The following is a 7,907-nucleotide window of genomic DNA, read 5'->3' on the forward strand; positions in this document are numbered from 1 at the left end:
TCTGGCATCAGCTACTCTGTCGCCTGCATGCTCCGGTTTGAAGAGAAGGGGAAACTCAACGAAAATGGAGAAGAAACGGGCGGCGCACGACGCATTTGACTTCTCTAGAAGCAGTCGGCCAATCACGCCCGACGTAAAGCGCTGTCGTGAGCATTATTGTGCTCTCTAGGGAATACTGCTCTTCTTATTGGTGAGATGACGGCGTGTCGCGCTGTGGGATTCACGTTGCGCGCGACGCAGAAAACCTGCTCCTAGGAAAACCCGGCTTCATTTCATAGCCGTGGGTCAACGCCTACTAGAGGCTTTTCAGTTTTGTTATCTGGTGAGTGCTGCCTGGTTACCGAGGGCCTAAAAAAATTTGGTTAAGTGGTCGCGAAGTAAGCGACTGTGCCTTAACCGTATTTGTGTTGTAGGCCCAGAGGCCATTCCGTCCTTGTCAAGGGGAGTGCTAACCTTCTCTCCTTTCATACAACACGCTATAAGCGATTGAAGTTAAAATTTATATACTACTGCTTTTTGGTCTTTTATCAAATATCAACTGTTATAAATTATGGTGTTATTATTAAAAATTTTGCTTATTTATGTTATAAAAATTGAACAAAAAATATTTCTTTTTTTCAAAATGTGAAAAAAATACTTTTATTATTGAATTCAACGATCAATATGTCTTGTTTTTAGATTATGTATTAATCACTAGATGGCGCTTTAAACTAAACAGATTTCCCCCCCCCCCCAATTCAGCGCTCTCTATGGCAGTACTTATCACGTTGCTTCGTTGATTCTGCCTCTACGACTGCGTAACTCTATGATATCTTCTTTTCATATCCGATCGCGGAGCAGCGCGGTGCAAACGAGGTAGATAATTTCCAGCGCTGTTTCGCGAGACATTTAAAAAATGTGCAGTCGCACTGTTTTCAGTGCACTATATAAATGATTTTATTTTCCAAACCAGCAAATTTATACAATGAGAGCACAAACTGAAATATGAAAACAGCCAAAGGCGGATTAAAACACGACGCGACACTACGCTAATCTCGTGCACGCGCGCGCCCTCGCTGGCGCTGCTCGTGAGCCGCAGAATTTCGTGTCGCACGCGCACGATTCTTCGTTATTCGGTTGGGTTTGTTTTGTTTTTTTTAAATAAACAGTAATTTTAAGATGGAGTTTGCATTCTCTTATGAAATATTGCTTTTCATTTGTCTTCGTTGAGAATACGTGAAAAGACGGGACATTTCCAAAAATGAAAGTACGTGTGGATGTCCAGGCAAATACACGACTTATGGTCCCAGTGTATACTGCAATACAGTAGCCGCCGCTTATAACAGTCACGTTCGGTTCAGTCATTTTGATTCTTATATCCGGAGATTTTTTCTCTGTTGCTTCTAGATAATTATCACCGGAGTACGCAAAGTGCGGGAGAGGCCTTAAGAAAAGATTATGATGTTTTTGAAGTAAAACACGACGAAAAAAAAAACCTTATTAATTTCTTACCCGCCATCAATTTCGACATCCATAGCATATCGTTATCCTTAGACATCGTTCGTTGTCAATGTAGACCACAAACCTTTTCCCAGTCGCGAGCACTGCCTGAACCCATCATCAAAAAAGAAGAGCACTCTTACGGCAAGTTTGAAATACGAATGCGTGAAAAATCAGAATGATTTCGATCCTTGAATATAATTCCTCCAGGATGTTTAATTGGAACGTTGATCACGTGCACCAGAGCACACCAAACCGGACACGAGCATCTAGCACTCGGAGTAATTCAAGGAGCACCGTGGTGCTCGCGAGCAATGGGTTGAAGATGTCTATGGGCGAAGATACGGGGAGGCATTGTCCTCCCCCTCCCCCCAGCGTCTCAAAGGTGGAGCCTACTGATCTAATGCATATACGTATATATATGAATTGACATCATCATGCCCCCCCCCCCCCAGCAATCATTATTGTACCCCCCAGACTTGCACATTGATCTCCGCCTATGAAGATGCCTGATGTAGACGACTGACGAAAATGTTTCACAGTAACGGTACTATTGTCCGATCGTATAACTCAATGTTTGCCAAAGTGAGCAATAATGGTCCAGGGTGGTGGTAGGAGCGCTACGGGTGTCTCTATATTTTCTTTCCACCATAAACCTCTTGCTGATAAGTTCTGTCATCAGGGTCGCAACTATGTAGGTACTTTATCAGCCAGCGCAAGCACGCGTTTTGCCGCCTTCGTATAATGCACAGAGGGGCAGTAAAAAAGTGAATTCGCTCCCACCCCTCGTCCAGCGGCAGGGCACCATTACCTCCTATTAACGTGGGGGGGGGGGTACGTCTGGTTTTTCTGACCATTACCTACTGGAACACGGGTTTCCAGCGTGAAAGCTTTCGCGGAACCCTTGATGGGTGCGAGACTTTTACGTGTGGCACCCTTGATTTCAGTGTTTCTCAAAGAGTGCGTCGCCAAACTTTGTCGGAGGCATCACGGCAAGCTGGGAGATATTGGTTTCTGTCCCTATTTTTGCTTTGGAGTGGTTCTTTTATATGGGAAAATATAAATATCTAACAAACTATTCTGGGGAGCCTCTTCGTCTGCTGTCCCCTAGTCGCGGCTCTGCCCACGCCTACCCTGGGATAGAGTTCAATGAGCTTTCTTGTTGGAGGGGGAGGGGTTATGTATGGCTATCTCAACATTAAAGGTGACCTACCATGGGTTCCCTGGGCAAAGAGATGTTCTGTGGCCTCATACGTAGCTAGAAGTAACAGTTTACATATTTAGATGCGCACACTCGAAAATCTACCCGGGTCGAGGGAGATAAAACTACTATTACCGTTTTCACTGTTGTTTGGTCCTCCGAAATAGTCATCTGAATTTGTTACAATATGTGCCACTTTTTGGTCAAAGTGCAAAATAAAGCATCTGTAAGGACTTATTTTTTTTTATTTGCAACCTCATCGGGTTCCAAAATGTTTTAGGAATCCATGAAGTTTGATTCCGAGGAACCTCAAAAAAAAAAGCTTTTTCGGAACCCCGGGGTTCCGCGGAACACCAGTTGGAAATCTGTGTAATGACCAGACCCCTCTGCTTCCCTCCTAGTTGCGGCTCTGTCTGTCTGTCATTCATGGAAGCTCACTTTACTACAAAGCTGTAATCCTCACTGTTCGAAGGGGCAATGCTGTCTTAACAGAACCCTCGAAAGGAGACAGGGAGTCTCACAAACATTACATCTGATTGAAATTTTCGTAAGTAAGGATGTAAATTTCCAGGCAAGCATTTTGAGTTAGGCAGGGCCTTAGAAAACTCGCTTGCCCGGGGCATGATGCTTTTGAGACGGCCCTGGAGATGGGAGGGGGAGAAAGTCGATATAGGATGATTATTACAAAGGTAGGAGTGACAATAAGTGGTCCTCAAAAATAATCCTGTGGTAACAAAAATAATTTACATGTTCACGTTACTGAGATAAACGGTGGCAGTTTTTTTTGTTTTTTTTTATTCTTATAAGCGGAAATCTGATTTTTATAACCGATGATTCTATGTTGAAATAACGGTTAATTTACGTTTCGCCGATTTGATTATTATAAGCAGTTGATCATGGCCCCTCACAAGAGGTGGACTGACAAGACTCCAACCCTGGGGCCCCAGGGCCGATTTTCACAATTTTTTTTTTTTTGCTTTTTCACGCTATAAATTCATCATAAAGCGGCCCGTGAAAGTCAGGTCGGGGGCGCGCCACAAAAGATCCCAGCCTAGGGGCCCTGCTCCAGGATGTGTGTGTGGGGGGCCATGCAGTTGATTCTTATAACCAGTGATTCCTATAAGCGCGGTGGCTACTGTTTTTTTTTTATTATTTGCGATAAAACTCAGCGGTAAATCGCCAAATCAACAGAATTCGAAGCCAAATAGACGCGCCAAAAAAATTGCGTTTTCGGCCAAAAATGAGCGACGCTCACAAATTCACATCCCGGCCTGTATCTTGGTATTTTTTTTGTTTTTCAAAGCTTTAAGAAAGCTTCCAGCATTTTTACACGCTGTGTACCTTTGAGAAGGTTTGTTTTCCATTTTACAGAAATTTTTGTCATTTTTATTTCTATATTTGTAGTATCCTGATACTCTTTTATTGAGTTTTTTTTTTCGTTTTTACTCTTGGTTTTACCACATTGGGATAGCACGGAATTTGGCCGCAACGTCTTCCCCGCAGGGTAAACGCCGGCAGCGGCACGTTTCAACTCTCCCCACACAGAGAGTGGAGGGTTAAGAGTTACCACACACTCTTGGCCCGCAGATGGCTCTGCGAGCGCTGCACACAGGCACAGCTGTGGGGAGTTTCAATGCGAGCGTCACTCACCAGCACAAGGCCCTTGGAGGATTTATATACCAGTTCATATTAAACTTACTGAAACAGCAACGGTTATTTTTATTGCTTGAATTAGAACCATTATGAGTTTTATTGAAATTATATATCGTCGTGTTCTGTTCCGTTTTGTCGCTTGTATTGCCAATAATTTTTGTTAAAAGCTTTTAAACTTTGTTAATGCTTGTTTTAGCAGCGTTTCTCATTAATAGATGGCAGCACACATCGGAACAATTGTTGGTTGTTAGGGGCCGTTAAAGTATGACGTCAGAGATGTAAGCGGAGGCATAAGGATCGTGAATCAGGAGTAGGGTGACCATACATCCCGTATTTCTCGCGACAGTCCCGGTTTTTTCTGTTTTTTTGGCCGTCCCGACTTTTTAGCGAAAGTGTCCCGGTTTTCCCGTTTCTTACATGAAGCTTACCTGAATTTTTATTCATTATTGAAGTCAACGAATGAAATTACTTTCCCCTTTCATAAATTATACTATGATAATTAAAACTATAAATAAGAATATTATTCTCTCACTTGGTGAACGTTTTATTTCGTGGAATTCATTTAAATCCACTGCAATTCGCACAGTAATGCTTTATTTCCCATTTTGATTTTTACGTAATTTCTCCAATATTTGGACACTTTGTTTTCTTTTGGCGATAATTAGCAATGTCCCGTATTTCCTTCGATGAAATATGGTGAGCCTAGTCAGGAGCCCCTATAATTATTTATGCCATATTTTTTGCAAAAAAATTAAAATTTCGGAAGAAAATACCTTTTTATGTTATTTTAATCAATTTCTGTTAATTTCAATGCCATTTGAAGGCTAATAACTTGAAATGTCTATGAGAAATTCATTACGGACCCACCCTCTAAGTCAGTGATTCCCAACGTGTGCGTTAACGCCCCTGGGGGCGATGGAATGTTTCGGGAGGGGGGGTGGAGCTACGGGTATAACATAAGATTCTATAGGAAAGATGTTTTGGGGCGTTGTTAGAAAAACATTTCTGCAGAAGGGGACAAAAAAAAAAGGCTGGGAAACTGCTATGAATATTGTTATATGATAAACCCTTGGCCAGCGGATCAAATATGGCCCTCGGGGTTATCTGATGGGGCCTGCTCCCCGTCAAACCCAATTTTGTAAAAGTGAACCAAGTGGCACATTTACAAATCGCTTAAGTGACCCGTGGCACATTTACAAATCGCTTAAGTGACCCGTGGCACATTTACAAATCGCTCAAGTGACCCGTGGCACATTTACAAATCGCTTAAGTGACCCGTGGCACATTTTCAGATCACTCAAGTTGACCTGTGGTACATTCACAGATCACTTAAGTGACCCGTGACACAGTTCCAGAACACTTAAGCGATCCGTGGCACAGTTAGGGTCATGTGGGCCACCTTAAGCGGCTTTCCCAGTGCGGTTCTACATCACTCAAGTTGCCCACGGAACATTCCCAGATAATTTAAGTGTGATCAGTGGCTTAATTACAGATCACTTGACTGACGCGTGACACAGTTCCAGAGCACTTGAGCGGCCCGGACACATTTCCAGATCACTTGGAACCGCGAAACATTTAGAGGTCATTAAAGTAACATGTTAGTTCAGGTTCAGGTGCCCACAAACTAACGAAAGTTTTTCTCGTTTTTGGGAAGGGCTCTCAAATGACCTCATTCCCCTAGGTTCTGGCGCCTATGGTACTGGATAGAATGTCCCCCATTGTACGAGAACATTCTCGCTGTTGAGATGGCTGTACTTTCAGCTGCTATAAATGGGGGTCCATATGACAGACACAGATATTTCCGGGGAGGGGGGGTGTCCACTACTGTACGTGGGGGTCCATGGCAGACACCGAGATCTCTGGGTGGTCCATGATTAAAAGTATTTGGGAACCACAGCACTCTGAACCGTACATACTCAACCCGTCATCTTAAGAGATTCCCCCGGTCAAGTGATTCTTCTCAGAGGCCCCACTATACTAATTTATATGCATATTCCTCGAAAATTTCTACAATCTGTCATTTTTGTGAGGCCCCGGACGAACTCGGGTGGACCCATGACACGCGAGCCAAATGTGGTTAAACAAATGATGTGGCCCACCTCCTCTAAAAGGTTACTTGCTCCAAACTAGGGGTGGCCAACCCGCGGAGTGGTATCAGAAGTGGCACGCGAATGCTTTCCAAAAAATTGAAGAAAAATTCTATTCCATTTTTCAATCAAAGAAATTCTTCCCCCCAACTCTTAAACAATTAATTTGGTACTGCCAAACCTATATTTCGTATGGTAGGACAACCCTGCTCTAAACTGTGCTCTACACCTGGAACCATATGGGTCTCCTTGCGGTCGTATTATAAGTGGGGCCACAAGCTAAAATCGGATGAAAAGGTAGGAGTTACGGCAAGTGGTGAAGACGGCCACAGAGAGCTGTGAAGAGATAAAGCTTTCAACTGAAATATGGAGGAGGGTAAATGGGACTACACTTTCAGAATGCAGCAGAGCCGTCCATAGAACCAGGGCTTGCTTAATTGTAGGGCTGGGAATCTTAACTATACTCTGTTCGCTCTAACTTGGGTCCTGATGTAAATAAACCGCTGTACCAATTTCTTGATATCACTCCGCATCCTTTATCTCTATTGGTTGTCATTTTACCCGCCCCTTCATTACGTGTTCCGAACACGTGCGTTTTTTCCCTCAAACGCGAGTTTGTAAATTCGTTGGGTGAAGAATTTTCCTGGAAAATTTTTTTCACTGTTCTCCAAATTTTGTTGAAATAAAAACTGTTGATAACAACACTAATTAAAATAGAAAGAGGTATATATCTCCCAAAAAAAGAAATTTCGATAAGATATTCTGTCGTTATCATGGCACACTCCTCAAGAGTCGGGATGACAGGGCTCCAGCCCGGACATTGCCTGCGACAATTCTTGTCATTTTTTTATACATAGGCGGAGATAGACTTGGAAGTCTGGGGGGAAGCACGATGATGATGATGTCAATACATATATACATTAGATCTGCCCACTCCACTTTTGACGCTGGGCGGATCTCCGCCCATGCTATATAGAAGGGCTGTTGAGAGGTTGGTCTGAGGGCCCGCCAAAGATCGCGGCCTGGGGGTGTCTTGCGGCAGGATGTGAGGCCATGGTCGTTACAAAAGTTTGTGCGAGTTGTTTATTATTTTACGGCAGATAATGAGATAAAAAAATCCTCATTTTTCTTATTACTTTTTTTCTTCAGAATTTTACAATTTTATTTCTGAACTAATTTACGCCGTATGATTTTCCTGGGCTGGATATGCTACCAATTATAACGTGAAACAAATTATGAGCAACTTACCGTTGTGTTGCAGCTTTTTATTTTTCTTGCGGGTCTGTATAATTAAATATTTCTTAATAATCCACGGGCTGTAGAAGTTCCAATTTGATGAGAGTCATCCACACATTATTTCGTTTCTTTACTTAAACCTGTTGTTGATATCCTGTTTTTTGTCAAGACAATTTCGGTTTTTTATCCGTGCGTAGGTTGCGAGCCATGACCCCAACATCCAGCAGCAGGAGCCCCTGGACTGGGATCTT

General features: G+C 43.0%; 1 non-coding gene across 1 annotated transcript; it reads right to left on the bottom strand.

Annotated features, from left to right (window-relative positions):
* Positions 1-350: 350 nt before the first annotated feature.
* Positions 351-475, bottom strand: LOC149068027 (U6atac minor spliceosomal RNA). Its single transcript, XR_016195251.1, has one exon. It is a non-coding gene; the product is annotated as a U6atac minor spliceosomal RNA (small nuclear RNA).
* Positions 476-7,907: the final 7,432 nt, after the last annotated feature.

This window comes from Pholcus phalangioides, unplaced genomic scaffold (assembly GCF_987345545.1).
Source record: "Pholcus phalangioides strain wild (caught in Gottingen) unplaced genomic scaffold, Ppha-v1.0 ptg000027l_1, whole genome shotgun sequence".
Lineage (NCBI taxonomy): Eukaryota > Metazoa > Arthropoda > Arachnida > Araneae > Pholcidae > Pholcus > Pholcus phalangioides.